This window comes from Eubalaena glacialis, chromosome 8, assembly GCF_028564815.1.
Source record: "Eubalaena glacialis isolate mEubGla1 chromosome 8, mEubGla1.1.hap2.+ XY, whole genome shotgun sequence".
In the NCBI taxonomy this organism is placed as follows: domain Eukaryota; kingdom Metazoa; phylum Chordata; class Mammalia; order Artiodactyla; family Balaenidae; genus Eubalaena; species Eubalaena glacialis.
Window position 1 is genome coordinate 25,185,654 of NC_083723.1, and position 26,917 is coordinate 25,212,570.

The window sequence follows — 26,917 nt, forward strand, 5'->3', positions numbered from 1 at the left end:
ACCACTGCGCCACCAGGGAAGTCCCACTAATTATGTTTTAAAGAGGAAATCAATTAAATGTAGTTAATACATCATTATTCTCATTTTGTATTTTTTTTAAAAAATTAAGTGTATATAATTCAGGTTTTGCTAATATTACCTATTTTTAAAAAAACATATTTTGACACTAATAACTAAACTGATTTTAAATTGCAATTAAAATAGATTATAAGTAATATATATGTATGTATATATGTGTGTATATATATATAAATTTACTACTTTCTAAAACATTACCTCATAAGGCTCTAATTAAATTAATTAAATGGGAAACGTATATATTTGTATTTGATTATACAGATAAGTGTTAAGCCCAACTTTCTAGGACATTAAAAATGTAACCTTTGTATAGTGAATTTCCATTGGATAAATTAAAATCTTTGGCAATTTTTCAAAATAGAATTTTAAAATGAAGAGACATAGTTCTCATTTTCAGATAGCTGTGTTAATATTTCCCATTTTTAAGAAAATAAGTTTGATTGAGTCTCTGATATACATCCTTTTAATGAGGAAATAAGAGCCTCCACATTATAAATAGAGATTCTAGTTACATCCAATTGGACTTACTAAATTAGCAAACACAATTCACCCATGTCCATAATATATAAAAGACTAGAAACTTGAATGAATGACTAACAGAAGCAGTGAGTAATCAGCTTAGGCAAAGTGTTGTGATATTTCCCTTTCTTCCTGTGGCTACGATCTCAATACAAATGAGAAGTCCTCCAGAAGGATTTCCTGCTACTGACTCCACTGTTAGAAGCTTTCTAAACAGCAGAAACTCACTAGGCCACCTCTGGGGTTACCAGGCCAGAGCATATTGAGATAAATTTTGAGCAAGCTTGACATGCATCTCCATAGTCTGGGGAATATTAATGAACAAAGCATCTGGTGTTAAATATCTTCTGGGTCCACAGGACTGGTAAGGAGAAAGCAGTACAAGCACCCTGCACACTCATAAGCAACATCTGGCAAAGATGTAGAGTTACCCATTGGCCTAGTGAAAATGCTGCACAAGTGGCCAGGCTCAAACCATCCTGACAGCACCCTATACAAGAGGGTGCCCTGTTGGGGAAAAGGATTCCAGCAATGTCACTCTATGGAGTGTACTTCCAGAAAGTGGGAAAGGGAATGGGACTATGACATATGCAGGTACCCACAGGAGCCTTAGAAGTACCCATTAATACAACCAATGAAAGAATTCACATTTGCCTAACACAGAGTGCTCAGATGATAATAAAACCAATCACAGAAGATATCTTCCCATCTTCTCTCAAAATACACTGGAGGAGGAAATGAGACCCAGAAGCAAAGGGTGAGAAGTAGAGAAGAAAGAGAAAAAGACCATGTTTGCCTTCCCACTACCAGTTCCCAAGCCAAGTGAGGTCACAGCTACATTGGTAAATGGGGAAAAGCTTTGTGTTGTGAGATTTAAGTTTTAAATTAAACTGGACTGGACTTTTTAATACCAAAAGGAGTCAATATCTAAAAATGAGATTTGTTCTTACCACCGAAATATACAGCAAAAGATTCCAACAATTGAACTTTGTAGCAAAAGATTCCAGGCAAACTAGGGAGTATCAGAAATGTTTTAAAGCACTAGTTTGGAGGAGGGGAAAAAAAGCCACTTTCTTATCTGTAACTTCACTGGATCCAATCCTTTTATTAAAGGGGTTAAATGCATGTCACCTCTCCTCCAGAAGCTCACAGTCCAATGAAGAATTAGTTGTACGGTTGTTTCAATGTAATGCGAGATGTGAAAAGAAGCACATGCATTCATTAACAGGAGGGGCACCCCATCTAGTGAGCTTCTGAAAGACACTGGTACCTGAAGTGTGAATCTATTAGCTATGTAACACATGTCAGAGATGGAGTAATGGGTTGTATGAGTATTCTAGCCAGAGGGAGTTCTTTTAAGGAAGATTCCTATGTGAGGGAAAATAGGACATTCTGAGGAATTCAGTCCAGTGTGAATATTCCTCTCTGGAGGAACATCTTCCTTCACCTCAAAATGTTTTGTGGAGAGACGTGTGAGAAACCTAAGTGGGTAAGAAGGACCATTAGAAACTAATTCAAAAGACCTGTTTTATTTTGTTTATTTTTCATCTCTGCAAAAATATTTGCTAACCATGGGTAGGAAAATCAATTAATAGACCTCAGAAGCCCTTCGGCAGAGACCAGCCAAGGCTCAAAAAGAAGGTACAAACCGCAAGTAAAAAGAAACTTGAGGGGCAGCTAAGTAAGAAGTTCACTGGGGTTTCCCTGGTGGCGCAGTGGTTGAGAGTCTGCCTGTCAATGCAGGGAACACGGGTTCGAGCCCTGGTCTGGGAAGATCCCACATGCCGCGGAGCAACTGGGCCCGTGAGCCACAACTACTGAGCCTGCGCGTCTGGAGCCTGTGCTCCGCAACAAGAGAGGCCGCGACAGTGAGAGGCCCGCGCACCGCGATGAAGAGTGGCCCCCCCGCTTGCCGCAACTAGAGAAAGCCCTTGCACAGAAACGAAGACCCAACACAGCCAAAAAATAAATCAATTAATTAATTTTTTTTTAAAAAAGTTCACTTACTGGATCCAGTGGAAACACCGCATCCTCACTGGCACCATCAGGGAAGTCCAACTGTGTGGGCCGAGCCAGCTCTTCCTTCTCAGGCTCCCCCCGCCAGCATCTTGTTTCTCCCCTTCAGGTGTCGCTCCACCTCTGAGGCGCTATTTTCTTAGGCCGGTGAGGCGGCGGGCAATGAAACCTTCCAGGCCCTCACACCTTAACACTTCCTCTTCCGGCGGGTGTTCGCCGGCACCTGATGCCTCTCCGGGTTGTTCTGGAGCACCTTCTCGGTATGCCTGTAGGCCTTAGCCACTAGCAGTTTTGCTTCATGGTCCATTATCTGCTGGAGGCCCTGGCTGAAGGGGCACCGTTAACTGTGAGGCCCTCCGGCGCCTCGGGGAAGGAGATGGGCTGGATGCTCGGTGCCACACCAAACTGCTTCCCCCAGGAGTGGGCGGTGCGGGTGACCTTCCTCAGGGTGTCCTGTGCCTGGGAAGGGACCTTGTTGAAGGAGATGGTCCCTGACGACATGCGGTCGCCTAGGGCCTTGCACACCCTCTCCACCAGCGGCTCCATGGTGAAGAGGGGATGGTCTCTCACAAGCATCGGAGCCAAGCCCAGTGCGGCGTTTGTCTGTGGCGCGATGGAGCCTTTCACCACAGCCTCCGTGTGCTCCAGCGACCAGCCAAACAAAGCATGGCCTAACTCGTGAAACGCAACCCACTTCCTGTCATCCTCTGAGAGGATACTGCTCTTCCGGGCAGCGCGAGAGGGAAACTCGAGGTTGGCCGCTCGGTCTTCCTGCAGTTCTCGCGAGGCTTCGCTACAGAGCCCGGCGACACCCGCACAGCTGAGCCGTGCCTTCAGCTGACAGGCAGTGCAGGTGAACGCTGCTGGCCCGGGTCAGCGCCGGCCTTGTCAGGTGCCGCTTGAAAACCTCCTGCCTTTCCCGCAGCGTGGGAAAGTCGATGAAGGCTTGGTGAAGTCGGCCTGGCCTCAGCAGAGCGTTGTCAAAAATGTCAGTTCAGTTGGTGGACGCCAGGGCTCTGACGTGGTCGGTGGCGCACGGTCCAACCATTTTCACAGAAGCTGGTTCAGAGTCCGCCCCTCCTCCGTGTTGCAGGAGCCGGACCTGGTGGTGGGGCGCTTCTTGCCCACGGAGTCAGTCTCCTCAATGTACGCGACTCCCTCCGGGGCAGGGCGTGGGCTTCCTTGAAGAGGCTCCACAAATGCGCAGGGCCGAGACCTCCACAGACTCCGGACCGGCCAGCGCCAAGGAAGGCACGGCCTACGTCACTACCGCCTTGGCCAGCGGCGTCTTCCCACAGCCCGGGCAAACAGCAGCGCACCCTTCAGAACTTTGGCACCGAGCTGAAGGAAGCACTCCGGGCTCTTCAGGTAATCACAAACCCTGTGACTGCATTCCCACCAAGTCTTTTGAGGCTGACTCTTTTCCGCACCTTGTTGCCCACAATCATGAAACGAGGCATTTTAAGCTGATTAAAAACACTGAATACCTGCTTCCTTCCCCGTCTCTCCAGTCAAATGGAAACAACGCACAGCCAAGCCCAGCGCTGATTTCCCCAAGGCGGAGGGGGCATTTCCTAAGAAGCCGTAGGAAACTGGGGGTCCGGGCCTTGCCTTCCGTGTTCAGCTTCTCTTCAGCCTCCAGAGTTTCTCGTCTAAACTGTGCATATCTGCACCTGCATTCAGTACACCCAGGCCAGCCGAGGACGCCGAACACTACAGCTCCGGGTGCAGGCCGACTCCCACCATATCCTCCCGGGCACCAGGTGGACCCGTGGGGCCTCGCCCGTGGCCAGCGCCTCGTAGACAAAGTCGGTCCCGGAATGTTGGCCCCGCAGGTGCTGAGGAGTGCAGCGGCTGCGCCGCCACAGCGACGGGGACAAGGTACAGGTGGTCCTCCCTCCCCTTGCGCCTCCTCTTCCTCTCCTTGGCCGTCAGGGCTCCTCCTCTTGGATTTAGCAGTGGCCTTAGTTTCTGCTTCATCCTTGAGGTGTTAAGTTAGTAAGTACCATCTAAAAGTTTGTAGAGTCTGACCGGATTCTGGACCAGGTGCTGTGTCAGCAGCCATCCGCAGATCCCGTCAGGGGTCAGGGTGAGCTGACGCACTTGCCAGCTCTCCGGGGGCTCGGCCTCCAACGCGGGGGAGACCCACCCAGGCCTGCAGAGGCCTGTGAAGCACGTTTGTCTCCTCGCCGACCCGCGCAACCACCTGGGCCCGGTGCCCTGGCTGAGGGCACACTCCCCCTCCCCCACCCCGCCTTTTTTTTTTTTAATTTTAGACTTTAACCACTTCACCTTTGAAGGGGAAGCTATTTTGCATGGCAAAAAGCCTTATGCAAGGCTTTCTCCCTTAGAGCACTCCTCAAAACATCATAAAATGTGGTATACTTGTTCTAATGAATCTTCAAGCCTCACTACCTTTCCAACCAAATAGTTGTCTCTGAGCTTGCCTCTTAGAGAAATTCTGGAGCCGCTCTGTAAATATCAATATAATCAACCTTCAAATTGTATATACATATAGATTTAGAGTATACTAATACAAATTTCATTTCATTGACTCCTGTTTTTGCATTTTTTGAAGATTATTTCTTAGTTTCATTTTGTTTTAATGGAAGTACAGTGCAATGAAAACAACTTGATAAACTTGTAGAAATGATTTAAATTAATAAAAGCCTGTTACGTGTTTACTAAGAGACCCAAACACTAGATGTTCAGCCTTCCTATTTCTATGTAAGATGTTAATTAATAGCAGCTACTGCTTTTGCATCCATCCCAAGGCTTATGAATAACAAGCCTTACCTCATTTTGTTTAGCATATGATGCATGGCTTTTGACTCTTGTCTAGGGATTTATTTGACTCACATTGTACAAGTTTTAGAAACACTACTGAAGATTTAGATTGAGTGGCTACCCAAGAGCCTAGGTAAACCAATATCTAGATTGAGTTGTTATTTAAGCACTATTTAACAAAATTACACTTGCATCACCTGGGAATATTTTGAAGTGGCAGTTTGATGTAGAGGACAGCTACTGTAGTGCTACTCACTTTAATTTATTCAAAGGGAAATCAAGTCATAAGAGGACAAATTCTCTATATTCAGATAACCATCACTGCTAACTGGTGATACATGGTCGTACTTTCCCAGGCAGGGTTATTGATTTGGAAAGGACAGTTCTTTTGTTGCTGTATAAGAAAATGAAACTATCAGGGATATATGTGTGGTTTTACCACATTTGTAAATTCCGTAAGAAAGGATTGGGCCATTGCATTTTATTCAGAGGTAAAAAGAGAAGGTAAATTTTTCTGCAGAGTATACATGTTTTATCCCAAATTGTACTTTCAAAATATGTACAGATTTTTAAATACTAACTGTGATCAGGTCATTATCTAATTACTAGCAGTTTTAATTTTTAAAAATATAATTACCTCATTTTTCATTTAAGCTGTCACATAGTGGGGAAATGCTGAACAGGATGTGTTTTTCTCTTGGAACACTCTAGGAATGATCTGCTTGTACCTTTTATAACTGTTCAAAGACTGATTAGAATAAAAAAAAATACATATTTTACCTGCTGAAAAAAGTGGCCGACTATGCTAGTCACATTTAAATATAATTTACCATTAAAAGAAAGCATTTTGTAATCCCAAATTATTGGGAAAAATGTTTAAATAAATTTATAAAAATTTACATTTAAGAAAGACTCAATTCCCAGAATATCATTCATGAAATCTTCAGTAAAACAGCTAATGGCTTTATCATAAATACATTAATAATCTGTACCCAGTAACTACCCATGGTGAATGTTAGACATTCTAGTAGAAAACATGAATAATATGAAACATTGATTTCAAATTTCCAAAGGTCTAAGAATGAATAGTGTTAGTATTTCTTTGGGATTTTTAAAAAATAAGTTGGAGTTCAAATAAGTTCTTCTCTGGCTGCAAGCATCAAATAAAATTGTATATAAGATTGTATAAAATGATAAGATTAAAATATCTAGTCTGTAGTGTTCCTACTCTTAAAGATGTTCTTAATTTTTTAATTGCCAGTTCTGCTTAGTTGTAGTTGATTTTTTAAACATGAATATTTTTTAGTAATATTAATTTGACATCTCATAGGCTTATTATTTAAAACACATTTTTTTCCCTAGAGATATAACATGAACAACTTAAGAAAATAAGTAAAATGCATGTTTTATAATAGAATGTATTTCAAGTTGTAGCTTCTTGTAGTGGAAAAAGAGTGCATACTGTTTTCTATAATGGTTGTACCAGTTTACATCCCCACCAATGATCTACAAGTGTTCCATTTCTCCACACTTTAGGTACATAGACTTCTGATCTCAAATTTCCAATACCTTATAGTATCTCTATCTATACTATTTTTAGACCCCTCCTTAGTTTTATATTTTCATCCTCTCTTTAAATTGTATTTTTCCAGTGAACTTTTGTAATCCTTTCATTTATTCCCATCCTTTTCCCGCATACCATAGATTTTCACATCTCCCATTTGGAATTAACCATTTCCATTTTTTCCCCCAGTTTGTTAAGTATACTGTTTGTGGTTCCAATGTTTTTTTCAACAAACGTGTTAAAGTGAATATAAAAATCCATATGTTCAAGTTGCTCTTATTTTAGTCTCAATGGATTTGGGGAATTTTTTTGGTAACAAAACCATAATTTTTATAATCAAACATGACATTTCTAATTAATGAAGTGTCTGAAATGAGCAATTTGTTTAAAGGAGTTTGTCCTAGGCCTTTTTTTTTCTGATTTATTTTATTGAAGTACAGTTGATTTACAACATCCTGTGCCTGTTTTGGTAAGAGAAATGTATTACTAACTTAAAAAATTTCCTTATATAGGTGCAACAGGAATAGAACTACCATAAGTTAATATCATTCTGTATCATGAATATCTGACTAATTTCTTACTTATATTTTCTGGATCAATTTAAGGACAACCTGAGATTGATTAAAAAAATATTTTTACATGTAAAAAAGGGCAGATCAAATATCTTTTCTTATTTTACTAGTACATTATTAATTTGATTTCTATTTTGCGTAAATATAATAGTATCTTAATTCATTTGTTCAGTCTCTGATTTCCTCCCAATGTTGGTGAAAGGAGCCATGTTCCGGTGCGTCAGTAATATACACAAGTTTAGCAGAGATATTTATCTCTAGGAACTATGTATGACAGGATATGCCAAGTAATTTGGCAAGGGTGGCCACTGGGCCTTACAGTGTAGATCTGGAAAGTTTATTTCTTTAGGATGATAAAAGAGCAAGCCAAAATGAGAGGCTATGGGAGAAGATTAGGAGGAATTTAGAGCAATAGTATGGATTGAGCATCTACTCTGTGTAAAGGACTTCCTAGTTGTTGTGGAGGAGGGCGCCAAAAAAAAAAAAAGAATAAGATTGCTTCTCCCATCTTGAAAGTGATCTAGAGCTGCTTGAGAATAAGAAGCAACAGTAAAAGGGAAAACGTCAACAACATAAATTACGCTTTTCTTAAGTGCTCTATTCTTTCAGGTGCAATTCCTATAATGGCAACAAATGACTTGCCAATAATACAGTGAAAGAAGCGTCAAAAGTCACTCTACTAACTATTCACCCTCAGTCTCTCTTTCCAAAAAGAGAGGGCTGCTCTTCTGTAGGATCTAGAGTTTAAAACTATGTCCCTAAATTTGAGTATTGCCAGGTATTCTCATTCTGTTCTCATTCTCCAACAATATAGACAGTTAAAATGTATTTCTAGAAAAAGCTGGTCAGGGATTCACACAGATGTACTTTAAGAAAAAGTACTATTTTGGAGACCATTAAAGGTGTGAATCAGCAATGGAGATATAAAAAGTTGGAATTATTTTAAATGTGATAAATTACTTTAAATGTTCTTTAGGCATTTTAGTGAAATTTTACTTATACAATTACAGGATGAAAGGTCATGAAAGGGTTGATATAGCAACATAAATAACACACACTCTTTGCTCTTAAGTAGCTAACAGTCTAGTAAGAAAGACACCTGCATTACTAAATATAATGCACATGTGATGTGTTCAGTTGTAGTGGCCAAGCCATTAAGTCTAGTGGAGTGCAGGAGAAGGATTCCTAGTGGATGACACATTTAGAGTTACTTGAATTTCATACAGGGTGTGTGTGTGGCAGTAAGAAAGATAACCCAAAACTCAAGAGAAGATGGTAAGAATGAATGTAAAGTGTGATAGCCCATAGTCAGGAAGGCCCCTTTAAAGGATACTGCAAATGAAAATAATGTGAACTCATTATTTGAACTGTTGATGTGTTTCCAAATTTTTAGAGCAAGGTCCTTTTCAGTTACTTAAGGAAAATTGAAATCTAACTTTTGAGAGTCTCATTGTAGCATGCTCTCCACCATTCTGTATTCCCCAGACCCATGTGATCTCACAGATCTTAGAGGCGAATGTTACAGTTATTTTGTTCTCATTTATGTAAACTATGTTAACCACACAGCAATGCATATTTATACTAGTCTGTTTCCTGCCACACAAATCCGCTCTGTTCTCTTTCCTCTACCCCCACCGCTGACATACAGATGTACATGGCTACACACACGCATATACACTAAAGAAAGATTTATGTTTCTGCTTGATGACTAGCTATTAAACACAGCCTTTGGTTATGGGAAGATCACTAAAACATACACAGGTAGAACATATTTATATAAAGAGAAGCAATATCAAGTTCAGGAAGTAAATGCTAGAAACTAGCCATCAAATAGGATTAGCTTAGCTTCACTAGAGATTTTTCCTTCATATATTAAGCTTTCTTTCCTTCTGTGAAGATTATTATTTTGCACTCCAAACATCCAGAGCTAACTGAGCAAAATAACCTCCTTGTCTAGACATTGCCTAATAGACCATGGGGAAGGGGGTGGGAGGATGTGGAAGGTTTACAACAGGAGAAATATCTGTACAATCAGTTAAATATCTGCATGATGTGAGTTTTCAGAATAAAAGTATTGCTTGGACTTGACGTGTACTTCTTACGGAAGAGGATTGATTGACTAGAAAGAGTATATTCAAAACAGAGCACATGGCACTTAAAAAACTTTATTTATGAAAGTAGTGCATTCTTAATTTTGGAGAGACTTGAGTAATTTAGTATGATTAAGTAAGCAGTAGGCACATAAGATAGTGGATGTACAGAAAAGAAAAAAGAAAACAGGCGCTGCCTTGCTCTGTTATTATATGTGCACACCAAGTAGAATAGAATAGAATTTGCAAGGGTGACAGAGGTTCACCAAAACTACTTAATATTCTTGTCCGTGTTGTTCCAAAACTCTTAATGTGATCAAAAGGATTTTGTGAATACAGCAGGACTTGTATATACCTCACTGGATTTTAAATTCCCATGACAAGCCCCTTTGTTCTCTTGTGAGTGTCCCTGCCCTTGACAACCATAACATAAGACTATAACTACTTTCATATTCTATGCATTTTCCACACTTTTTGTCATCTCTATGACAGAAAAGTGTATAATAATTAACACTTGGATAGGCATAGCATCCCCTCTCTGATTTCAACACAAGAGAATTGTCTACTAGATTAACTGGAGGACTTTTGTCCTGGAAAACTCTGGTTAAAAAGTGAGGTGTAGTAGTGTGAGAAACAAAGACCCCATGTTTAAAATACATAGTAAAGTAGAGATAAAAGAATATAACCTAAAAGGAGAGGGAAAGAAGAGTGAGACAAGAAATAATGGATGGAGATAGGAGAGTTTGGAGAGTGGATGAAGAATTAATTGGGAAGTGATGACAGTTGTTTCTCTCTCTCTCTCTCCTACTGTGTGTGTTTGTGTGTATGAATGTAAGAAAGAGAAAGTAGACTTTTAAGAAAGTTTGTTATGCTGAGTATTATCCCCATTTGGCATTTTTGAGAAAATTCATAAGGGTAACTGACTGTATGTTGGCTACATCTGTAAATACTGTATTTGAGTCTTGTGAAAGATATTTTTACCAGATAAAATCATTGCTCTCATAGAAATATGAAATGAATGTGTACCAAATATTTTATTTAACTCATTTATTAATAGGGGACGTGTAAGATGTTACAAAGGGTAGTTCAAAGGAGAATTCAAAGTACTACACATATAGGTAAAGCAAGAATGCCAAAATGAATTTACAAATAGATGCAAAATTGGCTTTTTTCCACAAGAAGGAAGGGAAGTCAATTGTCCTGTCACTTGATAATTCATTTGCATATGGAAAATAATAATATGCAGTGCTATGAATTGGTGAAGATAACCTGGAGGGCCAAGTTAGGACATCTACTACTCATTTTTGCCCATTTTAAAGTCTTTTACAATTTTTCCTGGCTGTATGTACCAGGTTCATATTGTATTTAAAATTACAATTTAGGAACCGTGTTTTAAAAATGCCATACACCCATAAATTGAGGAGAAAATGAGAGAAAAGCCAAAATGTTATTTATTCAACTTGCTTTTTCAATTTTGCAGTGGTTGTCCGGTATAATGACTCCTCACGTCCTGCCAGTTTTCTAACTTTCCATCTAATAAATGCTTTAATTATTACACTGAAAACTCACATTGGTAAATCTTCCACTTCCCATATTTACCACATCAACACTCTCTTTATCTTCCCAAAGGATAAGTGAAATATCATGTGCATGATCTGTTGTTCTTGTCCCATTGGAATAGAGATAGAAGTGAGAAAAACAATCCTGATAAAGTAAGAATAAGGAGCATTAATTATAGGGGTTTAGAGTTAATTTGTTTAAAGTGAAGTTCTCACTTCCAGATCATCAGTTTCAAAGTATTAGAAAAGCCATATTAATTTGCCTAATGAATGGGTATTGAGCACTAAATGCTAAATAAAAATATAAGTAATCTTAGCACTTGGATGGCCACTAAGTTAAAACTATACAATTGATTTTCTTCTTTTCTGGGAAGCCCTTTAGCAAAATGGAATTAATGATTAATTTGAAAGATAGGTGATAGTTAAAAGTGTTTTACAAATTCACAAGTATCATACTATAAATATATTTGTGGTACTATGCCAGTATTTACTGATTTTCTATTTTGATGCATGGGACTTGCAATTTAATGTATTTTAATTAAAGGTAAATTGCGGTTATACCTAAGAAAAGCAAAAGACAAAATTTTTTAACATTGTCTGATTAAAGGCTCAGTCTTTTAACATAAAAGCCAATCTAAACATGTACAACACCATATCATAAGAATGGGTTACCAAACTGTTTCTGGTTTGCTTCATCTATGTTAATAACACTGAGCTCAAGTATGATGTATATCCCTATTAAAGTGATGTAAATATAGGAAGTTTAGTCTGAGAATTGCTTGTGTAATTTTTCTTGTTTTGTATTTTGCTAGTACCTAGAAAATGAGATTAGTCACTTCAAAATAGTTTTGTCATTTCCTAGGCGATTTACTGTGTGTAGATATTAAGCTTTGATTTAGCGTTTGTACCAAATAAATCACTAAGAGTCGATAGGAACAAATTTCAGAAAATGACTTAGTACATTTAACAAAACCAAAAAATAATTTGAATTGTTCATTTTAATTAAGTTTTTGGATAAAGCTTATATTATTTACCATTCTTGCCTCAAATTGGCCATGGAGAACATAAATTTAATGACTTGTTAAGAATAAATTACTGCTATGATTTTCCAAGCAAACAGCAAGTATAGCAACATTATATGGGAAACACAAATTTAGTAGCTTGTTAACAACAAAATACAATACTGAGGCTTTTTTATACTTTGTCCTACATTGAGGGGTTAAAAAAGCAATAAAATGGTACAAGTAATAAAATAGCTGCTGCTAAACATCAAATTAGGCTCAAAGAAATATGCAAGTTTATTAATCATCATTAAAGTTATTATCAGGCCTACAGTATGAGAAGTTTGTAGTTTAAACCCTTTGCTTTTAAACTAGGTACCAATTAAAATTATAGCTACAATATAGTGCTGTGGTTCTGACAAAAACTCACTCCTTAACCAAACGTTAGTCAGACTCCTCTGAGCCCTTTTTTAGACTCTGCTTTGTCCTTGGGCCTTGTCCTCAAGCCCTCCTAGCCCAGTTGTAGCAAGAATCCTGCTAAGTCATTGTAGAGAGAATCCCCACCCTTAATATCTGATCACCCTGGCCTGCTTTCACGATGAATCCTGTTAAGTAGGTTTAGCAAAAATCCCCTCTACCCTTGATGTCTTCTCTTAGTCATTTTCCGTCCGCTGGTACCACCTTCCCCAACCTCGGTTCATTGGCTATAAATTCCCACCTGTCCCTGCTGTACTTAGAGCTGAGCTTAAACTCTCCCCCCTTTTGCAATAATTTTGACACCTATAGCAATAGTCTTGAATAAATTCTTCCTTATTATTTAACAAGTGTCAGAATAATTCTTTCTGTAGCAGTTCAAAGGATATACTTGAGCCAGCGTAAAAATCAAGAAGATGCATTAGCTGCCAAACATTTTTGAAAATATACAATTAATTACTCCCAATTTTCTGAATCACAATTTCAGTTTTTATTAACATTGTTTAATATTAAAATCTTTTTATGAAAACAAAATCAATAAACATATCTTGAGTTCAAATTTCATATAAATGCATTACTTTAAAAATTTAAAGAAAACTTTGATCTTTTTATCCTAGTTCCCCAAGATAACCTGTATCAACACTTGGTGGATTTTTTTCTAATACTTTTCCTTGGAATGCTTATTTTTATTTTTATTTAATGTTATTTATTTATTTTTTAAAATAAATTTATTTTTATTTATTTATTTATTTTTAAACATCTTTATTGAAGTATAATTGCTTTACAATGGTGTGCTAGCTTCTGCTTTACAACAAAGTGAATCAGTTACACATATACATATGTTGCCATATCTATTTATTTACTTTTGGCTACTTTGGGTCTTTGTTGCTGTGCGCGGGCTTTCTGTAGTTGCGGCGAGCGGTGTCTACTCTTTGTTGCTGTGTGGGGGCTTCTCATTGCGGTGGCTTCTCTTTGTTGCGGAACACGGGCTCTAGGCGCGTGGGCTTCAGTAGTTGTGGCATGCAGGCTCAGTATTTGTGGCTCACAGGCTGTAGAGCGCAGGCTCAGTAGCTGTGGCGCACGGGCTTAGTTGCTCCGTGGCATGTGGGATCATCCCAGACCAGGGCTCGAACCCGTGTCCCCTGCATTGGCAGGAGGATTCTTAACCACTGCGCCACCAGGGAAATCCCCTGGAATGCTTATTTTTCAAGCATTAATTGAACTCCTCAAAGTACCACTGTTTTTCTGTCCATGATTGAATGATAAACTGTTCACATCTTGTACAATATTTAGTATATATAAAGTATAAAGGGGCAGTAATTCTGCTGCTAAAACAAAATAAGCACAAAGCTGGTGCTTTATAAAATCCAAACAACACCCAAAATCATTAACCGTGAAGATTCCTGGGGGTTTACATATGTGTGTTTGGTGTTGGTGGTGGTAAGAAGAGGACTGGGCAACATTTATATTTTACTTGACATACCTCATTTGATTTTTAATTTTTTAAAAATGACTTTTACAATAAAAATAACATACAAAGTGTAGTACTTAGTATGTCTTTGATCAATAATTGACACAATAATGATGATAGGGTTTACTCCAGATACCTATTGCCCTACCCACTTTATCATGTCTCTAGAAAAGGCTCTTCATCATGTGATGATAGGGTTGAATTGAATTAATTGTTTTTTTTCCTACTCATCTGAAAGCCTAAACGAAGATATTGTGCTGTTTCCTTCCCAGCACCACTTTTGAACCAGAATACCAAGTCTCCCTTTTATTTTTATTCGGATGCTATACACTTTGAGTCTACAACCTTCTTTATATAATCAGTGTTACCATTCAACCCCAGATAAATCACTTGTATCTCTGTGGATAACTTCAGTTGAGTATTCATATGTGTATTTTCCAACCAACTTCAACTGACCTCATTCTCATGATTTCCAAATTGATGTTGGCTATCAATGCAACTCTTCAAGTTCACGTCATCTTACTCTCCTCAATAACCCTGACCTTTACTTATCTTTATTCTAGATTGACCACCCAGTAATAGAGCCCCACTCTGAACCTCATCAGCACATCCACATCCAACAACTCAAACTCTGTACTTGGCATGTGTAATCAAAACTTCCTTGTTTGTTTCCCATATCCATACACCCACTAAATCTGTTCTCTAACTTCACTAAGAATGCCAGTTTCTCAGCTTCTCTTTCTTTAATTCTCTCCTTTAAAAAAAAAAAATATATATATATATATATATATTTGTGGCCTTCTATGCATCTTTGCTCAGAAAGCTTTTTTTTAAATCATTTTTCTGGATTCTCTGGACCAATCTAATTATTTCTACTGGTTGGATTCATCGTAATTCTTGTGGGTGAGCCATCCAGAATTCCTTTGTTGATGCCTGCGATCTGTCTCACTCTCCAGCCTTCCTTTAGGTATATGAACCTAAACGTCTATTGGATAATTTTGCTCTGTGCTTAAATAGTTATCTTTTTGAAAAAAATTATCTTTGCCACCACGAATTCTGATAAACACAGCCAGTAAAACCCCAGGGCCCATAATGAGCAGTTTAGCTTGGCTAGAGCACAGGGCATATCTGCACCAGTAAGAAGATAAGGCTTGAAAAGAGGTTTGGGAGCTCTCTAAACTAATCTTTTTATCTTTTCCAGTGATTCTCAAATTGGAGTTCAAAGTTACTCAAGGAATCTGTGGATAGAAATGTATTTAACAGAACTGATTTTCTTAGGAGACAACCAAAGGTAATACTCAGTGAATAAATGCAGCTCAGAGTCCAGAATCTACAGTTGATAAGCAGCAATTACTGCATTGGGATTCTTTGTGGCTCCTTTTGGCCTTGAGACCTAAAACTAAGAGGACACACGTTATTGAACCCATACACACCCAATATATGATGGTAGAGCATGGCCAGAAAACCACACCCACACAAAAATAGTCCCACTTGAAAGAGAAGAATGGAAGTCAAAAAACAGTAAAAAATCTATAGCTTCTCTGAGCTTACTGTGAAGGCCTCTTACTTACTCTGGAGGTCAGGAGGTTCCTTAGGTAGGGTATGCTTCTCCTGGGAGAGCTGTTTTGTTCCTCTCCTTTATTTTTCATTATCCTCTTTGACCAGTTCTAAACTGAGGCTATGTAACTTTCTTAGCTCACTTCCTGCTCATTGAAGTTTGAGGAACCACAGGTTACTTTAATTCCCAAAGAGTCACAGGCTTTTCTACTTCAGGCTCATGGCTTCTTTGGCAGTTACTACCCTTTCAGTCTGTTTGCTTCCAGTCTATTCTTGTGTTGGGACCATCTAGCCCCATATTAAAAATGCAGATTCCTATACTTCACTCAGTCACAATCTCAAGAGGTGAGGTAAGAGGCAGGGTCTGAGAATATGCATTTCAACAAGCTTTGTTAAATAATTTTGGTTCTATGTAAATTTGGGGAACTACTGGGTTACACTGAAGGTGATTCTTTGAGATAGGAGATGTTTTTGAGTTATTCAGAGGTAAAAAGATGGGTCCTAGGAGCCTGAAGTAAGGTAGTTACAGGGCAGATTGACAGAAATAAAGGATTCCAAAAATATTTTGGAGGTAGAATCCACAAGAGTTGGAAACATTACAGGTAGGAGATATTAAAAAAAATAAAGGAATTAGGATGAACTTCCAAGTTTTGCATGGAGTAGAGTGCATAGGAGTGTTCTTCATCAAGGTAAAAATACAAAAGAAAGAGTTTCTTTTGTTGATTTGCAGGTGTTTGTGGAGCATGGATAGAGAGGGTCTGTTAATTGAGGGATGAAACTTGAGGGATGAGAAGGTAAAAGAAGAAGGTAGAGTTTGTAGTCTTTGAGGAGAGAGTATTTTGAATGATTCTGTTCCAGTGCTATTCATTTGAGGTCTGATTAGCATACATTTTCCTCAGGTCCTTATGCTGAACAAGAACTCATTGTATAGTCTTTTATGCACTGGAGAGTGACTGTGGTTCTTTTAAAGTTGGGAGATTTCCTTGAAAGTATGATGTTCTATGATGTATTTGTGAGAAAAAAAAGACTTCCGCTTGACAAATTATTTTTGAGCCTTAAACAGTTCAGTTCTCTTCCATTAACTATAAACCAGAATTCTATTGACGCTCAAAAGGATGTGTTATTCTGTCTCCTACCTTGTCTGAGACCGTGAAAGCATTACCTCTTTTCAGCACTAGGTGTTAACAAACATAAAGTAAAATTAGGAATGTTTCTACGTTTTCAAGACAAAAATTCCCTTGCCTGGGAATTGATGTACAATCTCTCAATCCCACAGGTCCCTGGTTAGACAAAAGGAGAGATAAAATATGTGGCTGCAACCAGGGATGTAATATATCTGCTGTTCGTGCTTTTGCTCATTTTTTAAAAAAATTTTTATTTATTTATTTATCCATTTATTTATGGCTGTGTTGGGTCTTCGTTTCTGTGCGAGGGCTTTCTCTAGTTGTGGCAAGCGGGGGCCACTCTTCATCGCGGTGCGCGGGCCTCTCACTATCGCGGCCTCTCTTGTTGCGGAGCACAGGCTCCAGAGGCGCAGGCTCAGTAATTGTGGCTCACGGGCCCAGCTGCTCTGCGGCATGTGGGATCTTCCCACACCAGGGCTCGAACTGGTGTCCCCTGCATTGGCAGGCAGATTCTCAACCACTGCGCCACCAGGGAAGCCCTGCTCATTTTTTTAACTATAAAAATTCAAGAATTTTGATTATACCTACCAATGATCTACCAGAAGTATAGATTCACTCTTTTTTGCTCTGACCTCAGAGTTTCAGCAGCACTTCTCCATTTAATAAAAATAAAAAAGAAGAGAGGATTCAATAAATGTGTCCATGCCGTAGGAAGATAAAGCAAAAGTGTCCCTTGAGGCTGTCTCACATGACTCTGACAATTATAGCAGGGTGCTCTGGGGACATATCAATATATCATTGTGTCTCCCAGGAGCACTAGATCAGCTTTCCCCTCCCAAGTGGGATCATTTTGCCTGACCAAAGTACTCTGACCTTTATACTACCCCACTGCCTTGTCATCCTTTCTGCCACCACTCCACTTCCCCTGGCTGTGCTTCAAGACAATCCCCAAATTCTATAAGACACCTGTACTCTCATTCTAGAAAACGTTAAGAAATAAAAAAAATTAATGAAAAATATACAATGTTAAAATATGTATTTTTACTAATTTTTATCTGCTGAAGATGTATGTATCTAGATACATTTTCAATAATACTCTAACTTGTCTTTGTATTTTTAAAAATTTTATGTCTGTTTCTATTACACAGTAGGCAATTATGAGCTTTTCATTTATTCTGCACAAAGTTTTCTGTGTGTTAAATAGAAAAGAAAAAATATGTAGGTAAATATTTGGCTCAATATAAATCACATTTATAGAGTTTCTTAGCACAAAACAAGATTTACCTAGTTTGTTGGTGATTGTTTTTGTTTTCTTATGTTTGTGTGACAGTAGAGTGAAATAGCTTCACAAATGACAGACAAATATTTATTTACTTTTTAAAAACCTTAGGATCCATTTAAATCTGTCCTTTATCTGAGAGGCCCTGAAACCTGATCGGGAGGTTGAGATTTGTGAAACCACCCTCAATTTCTGGCTCTGACATTCCCCAAATGGAGTGGAGAGAATGTCCTGTTTTTACAACACATTAAGAGTATATAGCTTGAAGCTCTATTGAATGATCAGTAATCAGTGGAACACTGATGTGATTAAAAATGATAAATCAGTGGAAAAATTCTTCCAGAGGAGTAAAAGTAATGTCTTATTGGGAATGATTTTATCTGAGATGATCTCAGTTCAAAGTATTAGAAATACTTTCCTTGAACACAGGCCTCATTAATCTCCTGGAAATAAAAAAACTACATTTTGAGTCAAGAAAGTATTCTTTGTTGGTGTAACACGTACATACCTTTTATATCCAAATAAAGTGCAAAACATTTTAAAACTGTTTGGTGGTTGGAGGTGGTTGGAAACATTTTATTCAACAAAGTAATGTAGTAAAAAAAAAATCCATAGAGGGAGAGTTCATTGATTCAAAAGTTTTGATCATTGTTAGGAACTTTACAAATATTTCTTTGTTCAGAGGCTGTTTAGATAGTAATTTTAGGAGATATATTGGACTGTGTACTTTTCTTGTTATTTTCTACTACTACTTATATTTCCTAGAGACATCCTAAATAAGTAAATAAGATGGTGTGCTTCTAATATATGAACAAATTCAGCTGTCTACAAATTTCAGAGGGATTAAACCATAGATCATTTGAAATTATGAAAAATAATTTCTTCTGTGAACCACACTTCGTTGAATTTTTTTTAACAACCCGACATAAATAACTTTACACAATTTGTATTTGAGGTTTTTTTTTATTTAACTAAGTCATATGTCCATATCACATATGTGTGAATTTGAGTTTTATAGAACATTTTTAAAAAGAAAAAAATAGTTCCAAATAATTTTCTTAAAAAGTTCATTATTGTTTTCTTTATTTTTCCATGAGGCCAAAATGAGAATTTAGGGGTATTATACTTTTTAATGTTAATACTCATTTGAATAAACTTCTGATGAAAGAGGCAAGCAAGGTACTTTTTCTAGCCATATTCTTTAACAATGAACAAAGAAAATATAAGTAGTCCTTTCCACATATTTTTGGCAAAAAATTTTCCAAAAAAAATTTATTTCCTCCTGCTCACATGACTGCTGCTGTACAAAGGAAGATGCTTTGAGTACTGATACCACTTGTTACTCAAAAGACTGTTCAGCCTAACAGCATTGATTACATATTTTCTTTCATGTGTGTGCTTTTTTCTTCCTTATCTCATTCTGTAAATGTAAGTATATTGAGCACCTACCATGGGCCAGGCACTGGCACGTAGACTACTCATGTAATTTTCATAACAACACTGTTAATTTCATGCTATTCTTACACTACAGGTGAGGAATTTAAGGGTTAGTTAAGTGCTTGATCTGAGATCCAAACTTTTCTCAGTTCTTGAAAGTGAAGAACAAACAGGGTTTTACAGGCTCTTGAACTTAATTATTTGTCAGTAAATAATGAATTGATTTAGTTTTTATTTGATTGCTATAATTACCCACTAATAACATATTCCCCAATATTATTGGCTTGATTTTTACAAATAACATACATAAATAATCTAACTGAATTTCATACTAAGCACTGTTTTCATGAGTTCCTAACCAGTGGCAACACCACAGCACTGCTCCTCTCCAAACCTTAGAAATGTGTGGGGTGCTTTTGGTTGTCAGTAGTTGAGGGGTTCCTCTAGCATTTAGTGGGTAGGAGTCATGAGTAGTAAATATCCCAGGATGCAGGGGAGACTTCCATTATAACAAAAGACTATCCTTCCCAAAATGCCAACAATAATACTTTGGAATAACACAGAGAAAAACCAGCACAAAACTCAAACAAACTTTTGCACTGATGCTTCTATCATGTGAACTTACTCACTGAGAATTAGTTCATGCAATGTTTTTAAATTTGGGGTCTGATAAATCCATTAGTGGGTCATGAAATCAATGTAATGTTTTGTGACTGAGATTATTTTTAAATAAACGGAGAATAGATAATATCAGATTGTACTGCATATAGTTAGGGTAAGTATTATTATGAAAACCTTTTGTTCCAGTTATATATTTTTTCCTCTGTTTTATTGAGATATAATTGCCATACAGCACTGTATAAGTTTAGTGTATATGGCATAATGATTTGACTTACATACATCATGAAATCATAACTACAATAAATTTAGTGAACATCTATCATCTCATACAGACACAAAATTAAATAAATAGAAAAACTTTTTGCCTGTGATGAGAACTCTTAGGATTTACTTACCAACTTTCATATATAATATACAGCAATGTTAATTATAGTTATGTTGTACAGTACACACCTAGTACTTATTTATCTCACGACTGGAAGATTGAACCTTTTGACTGCCTTCATCCAATTCCCTCTCCCCCTAATCCCTGCCTCTGGTAACTACAAATCTGATCTCTTTTTCTGTGATTTTGTTTGTTCGTTTGTTTTTGAAGTATAATTGACCTACAACATTATGTTAGTTCCTGGTATACAACATAGTGATTCGGTATTTCTATACATTTCAAAATGTTCACCGTGATAAGTCTATTTACCATGTGTCACCATACAGAGATATTACATAACTATTGACTATGTTCTCCACACTGTACTTTTCATACCTTTGACTCATTTATCATTTATTTTGTAACTGGAAGTTTGTACCTCCGAATCTCCGTCATGTATTTCTCTCTTCCCCCCACCTTCCCTCTGGCAACCATTAGTTTGTTCTCTGTATCTTTGATTCTGTTTCTGTTTAGTTATGTTTGTTCATTTGTTTTGTTTTCTAGATTCCACATATAAGTGAAATCATACAGTATTTGTCTTTCTCTATCTGACTTATTTCACTTAGCATAATGACCTCTAGACCCATCCATTTTGTCACAAATGGCAAGATTTCATTATTTTTCATGGCTGAGTGGTATTCCTCTGTGTGTGTGTATGTGTGTGTGCGTGTGTGTGTGTGTGTGTGTGTGTGTTTCACATCTTCTTCATTCATCTGTTGATGGACATTTAGTTTGTTTCCATGTCTTGGCTAGTATCGTAGTTCTATTTTTAATTTTTTTTGAGGAATCTCCATACTGTTTTCCATAGTGGCTGCACACATTTACATTCCCACTAATATTTATGTAAAAATGTCTGTGTATACAGGATTACTAGGAACATTTATTGCTTTCTAAGAGTTGGCATTAAAAACAACTTTAAAAGCCACTTAAATAAGCTACAGTTGGCTTTTATATTACATACACTCTTTCTTGGGGATATTAGGCAATTAAGTCACTCCCAGCTCATTAAATCAGGCCTAGTTATCTATGCAAGAAGTTTATATAAATCAAAACAACAACTTAATGTTATTGAGAAAATTTTAGTGAAGGAAACAGGACTACATTACCAATTAAAGAAAAATGAAAGGAAAATGTGTAAATATATTTCAGCACAAATCATCTAGGAACTCTAAAAAGGAAATATCAACATAGACTTGAATAGTCAGGATTTTGAGGTAGATGTTGAATGAACTATATTTTAAAGGAAGTGTGGAATTTTCATTAGCAAGAGGAAGGAAATTTCTCCTTTGTTGAGAGACTAAGTGGAAGAATGTGAATATATAGCTCATTTAGTTTTGAAACTCATTTGTTTATTTATTTGAAAGTAACTTGAAAAATTTAACTTGCTTATCTTGTTTTTTAAAACCAGTTCTCTTTAACTTTTTGAAACTTGCATGTTCACAGCAAATAATTTAAAAAATAATTGGGGGGCTTCCCTGGTGGCGCAGTGGTTGAGAGTCTGCCTGCCAATGCAGGGGACACGGGTTCGAGCCCTGGTCTGGGAAGATCCCACATGCCACGGAGCAGCTAGGCCCGTGAGCCACAATTACTGAGCCTGCGCGTCTGGAGCTTGTGCTCCGCAACAAGAGAGGCCGCGATAGTGAGAGGCCCGCGCACCGCGATGAAGAGTGGCCCCCACTTGCCGTAACCTGAGAAAGCCCTCGCACAGAAATGAAGACCCAACACAGCCATAAATAAATAAATAAATGGATCATCACGTTTTTTAAAAAATAAATAAATAAATAATTGGAAGCTAATATTCAGGTGACTTTCTCCTAATGGCAATAGTATCTGACATAGCAAGTGATGTCAGTCTCCAAGATAATGTAACAAACAGAAGTGACCTAGTGTGTATGCCAAATATGGACTTTGTATTTCCAACATCTTTTAAACACATGCTCAGTGAGCTATGAGATAGCATTAGCATACTGTTTGGTCTCAGTATAGTATAGATGAATGAGTGAAATTCATTCATAGAAATTAAATAATTCTTCAGTGTATTAAAATATTATTTATTTAAACATAAACTCTTCAGAACTCCATAAATATAATAAATAATGGAAAGTAGATTACTTTTTCCTTTTTTATCCTTTTAAAGTATAAGAAATTTTATTTGTCAGTCAGTGATCATTTCCTCTGTTTAAACAATTCAGTGTAGTGTTTTCTGAAACAAGTTCATTTTCATGAGTGAAGCAAAGCTTCACTTGTATTTATTATAAATATTTCACAATGTATTAACCATTGAGTATATAACTCCAATAATATTTCAATTTATATGCATTTTTCTTTGTGAAACAGTATTTGGGAAGGACATATATATATATACCAGCTGTCAGAATTCCTACATTATGAGACAGTTTAAATTATCCCATAAACTGTTCCCTTCAAAACTGCTGCTTCCATAATCCACATGCAGTCACTTTAGACCTAACAGCCGAATTGCATTCTAGTTTTTGTAGTAAAAAAATTTTATAGAAAGAAAATGAACTAAATTCTTAATTATAATTCTGTGCTACATCTATGGAACTGAAGAAATGTATGGCATTGTATGTAATGGTTAATTAAAAAATCGATCAAAATGACAGCTATTTTCATATTTAATTTGTAGACTTGGAAAATTATTTTATGAAATAACTGTTACACACAGACTTACCCCGAATTATATTTATTCTAGCTAGATTTATATTAGGACAGTTTTCTTCCAAATAAAATAATTTATATTTTAGAAGATGCCTCAAATAAAATTTATATAAATCTTAGAATTTTATAGCATTCGTGTGATTTTACTCAATCATTTATGTCCTTCTTTTAGATAAGCAAAAAACAATTATAAAACTATTATTCTGATTTTTAGATTGAATTTCACCATTTTTCTTTCTTTCAGAATATATTATAGAAATTCTCTCTCTAGAATTGTATTTTAACTGAATATAAGTCCCTTATACTCCAGATTCATTCATACAAGCCTGATATGTATGGTTATTCATCTTTCAGATGTTCAGTTGCTGATGAACAAAGAGTCCATGTCCTTTGTAGCATGTATGTTTTTTCATGCCTGCCCAGAGTGAGTCTGGTTTGTTAGATTTGTACCACATACAGTTTTTCTAGGCTGTAGCTGATTGGTCTGGGGGTGAGCACCTGACTCAAATAAACTCATCAAACTACAAGTGAAAGAATTTGTTTCTTTTCCAAGAATTTTAAATAAGTTGATGGTGGATTCTGAAGTTGAATGGTCATGAACATTGTCAGTTTGGTGCTCTGGCAAAGGAAAACCAGTTGCAAGTTGAATTATGGGGATGAGAAACTATTAATTGGGTAGGAAAACCATACTGTTGATAAGTGAATAGCATTAACGAGCTGAGAGCATCAGAAATGGAAAATCTATATAGCCCAGAAGAGAGGAAGAGGAAATGTGTTATTGTCTCCCATGCTTTCTGCATAAGACATGGCTGTCCTTCCTGCATTTTGACTTCAAGTTGATATCTTTTAATATTTTTCTATTATTGTTCTGTGTGTGTTTCATTCCTTTGTAAGGAAAGAGCTTTGACAATCAGTATTGGTGGTAAGCTGACTCACTGCACAATCCTTTCACTTGATGCAGTAAAGAAACAAAGAATATATATGTATATTACAGGTAATCTACTGACTAGTAATAACCATTTGTGTCTATAGAATAATAATACCATTGTAAAGATTTCTGTAGGATAGCTGCATTTCTTGATTGCAGTGGGATTTAATAACTTCCAATTAGTGAGAAATTATATTCTCAGTATTCAAATCTAGATGTGAAATAACCTGTTGTGCAGATTCCTTAGAATAAATTATCTAGAATTTGAACAATTAGAATAAATTAGCCAGTTTTTTTTTTTTTTGAATAATGCTATGGTGTGAACTTGTGTGTCCTTCACCCATCTCCCCATTCATATGTTGAAAACCTAATGCCCAGTGTTAATTAGGAGGTGATGTTAATTAGGAGGTGGGGTCTTGGGGAGGTGATTAGGTCCCCAAGATGAAGGCAGAGCACACTCATGAATGGGACAGAAACGTCCACTCATAAACATTAACCTTTCTTTCAGATGACAGTGGACCTGCTCTATAAATGTAAAGCAGAATCAATTTTTTTTTAAAGCCATTTCCTAACCAACTTACTTTGGGCTGCAGTGGATTTTCTGTCTCTTAAGAAGCTCCTCCTCCCTCTTTCCATCTATCACCGGCTAAAGGGAGTTTACTACAAGAGATTTCAAAAATCTAGGACTAAAGAAGCATTTTTCCCTGAATTTATTTGATACAATAACTGTTTCTTAAGAAGCAAACACAGAGATTGCTAATCGCAGAATTAAGTCACTGGTGAGAGAGTTGAGAATGACTAATTTCAGACATTTTCAGGCAGAGTGCATGTAGAATATATATTTATCCTTTTATCTTACCAAGTATAATAAAAGCAGCCACCTGTGTACGAGTTTTTTATCTATGTACTGAGTACATATTACTTAAATCCCACAAACTCCACCACAACTTGTTATGGTAGGTGATATTTTTATCCCAATTTTATTACTAAGGAAACTGTGACTTAAAGAACTGAAGTAATTTGAAAATGTTATTCAGTTAGTTAGTGATGAAACTGAGTCTTGAACTCACAACTTTTGATTACAAAGCTTCGGTTCTTTTCATCGAATAACACTGACATTCTTTTAGAAAAATGCTTCATAATATAATGACACCACATACATTTTCAAAACTCCTGTCTAGAATGACATCAAATCCATTTGTTTATCCACTAATCAGAAGATATAAAAGAAGCAAAATCAAATATGTTTTATTTATTTTATCCATATTTTCCTGATTTCTGCATCTTTCTCACAATTTCTCTTGAGACAAGGGAGACTTTATAAATACAGATACCTGTTGTATATTTATATTTACGTATATGCATATTATATATTATAAAGTGAGATTAGCCTTTTTAGTTTAATTTTTCTATATTTATAGTGAAAAGTTTTTCCACCTTTCCAAATGTTGCATTCTGAAAATCTTCAAAATATCAAAAGTTTCTCTTTGTTTATTAACAATGAAAGGAAATTCTGAAGTTGCATTCTCAGATTAAAAAGAAAGAAGTGTGCTGTGAAGTCCAAAATGTAGTCACTAGTTGCATGACTACTTAATGCAAAATAATTAAAGTTAAGTAAAATTTAATTTTCTTCACTCTCACTAGCCACATCTCAAGTGCTCAATAGCCACTTGTGACTAGTGCCTTCCAAATTGGGCAGCAAGGATGTAGAACGTTTCCTTCAAAGTGGAAAGTTCTGTCAGAAAGCACTGAGATATAATCTTAGCATTAAGATATAATCTTAGCATGATTTAAAGTAGACCCTGAGGGCCAAATTGGGTCTCCACCTGTTTTTGTAAATAAAGTTTTATTGGAACATGTCCACATCCATTTGTTTACATTTTTATAACTCTTTTCTCACCAAATGGCAGAGTTGAATAGTTGGGAGAAAGACTATATAGCTCATAAAGCCTAAAATATTTAGTACTTTACTCTTTACAGAAAAACGTTTGCCAAACGCTGACCTAGAGCCTCTCTTCTAAGCAGTTGATAATTGGCATGATTTTCTGGCTACATGAGCATTTATAATCCTTTTCCCTCTTCACTTTCCTCTTCCTTACCCCTCCTCTCTTCTGTATTTATGTTATTTCAATCATATATTCCTTTACTTGAATTGCAAAACTTGAATGAAAATCTCTTCAGGAATTTGTTAGTAACTTGACAATGAAAAGAAGTACCTAGACCTAGATTCCTGAATACTTTTATAAAATTTTAGCCACAAACACATTACAGTAAAAATCCAGTAGTGTTTTCAATAAAAGTCACAGAGAATATCATTATCCTGACATCTGCATCTGGGATGTAGAAAGAAAGTAATCTTTCTGTTTTATGGGCCTAAATAAAGAGGAAAGTTCTTTAGGGATGGAGTCCCATACATATCTCTTTTTTGCTTATTTCATTAAGAGAAACTTCATATTTCTCCTATTGATGCATAATACTATTTTTCATTCAAGATAGATTTATTTATTTCTAAAGGCAAGATTAAAGATTTTCCTTTCTTCTTATTTCATTCTTATCTAAAAACATTCCAACACTGTCATTGGCTCTTTCATGTGATAAAATGAGAATTTTCTTTGACTAATCTCATATGGGACAATAATAGCTACATAAAATGTAATTTATTTGCCAAAAATACCCCCTGCTACTATAGGGTAATTGCAGTTAAAATTTGAATTTAACTACAGTCTCGAGCTGTGTA

The 26,917-nt window shown here is 36.7% G+C and overlaps 1 pseudogene; it reads right to left on the reverse strand.

Moving 5' to 3' along the window:
• Positions 1 to 2,718: 2,718 nt before the first annotated feature.
• LOC133096596 (paraplegin-like) lies at positions 2,719 to 6,407 on the reverse strand (annotated as a pseudogene).
• Between the last annotated feature and the right edge of the window lie 20,510 nt (positions 6,408 to 26,917).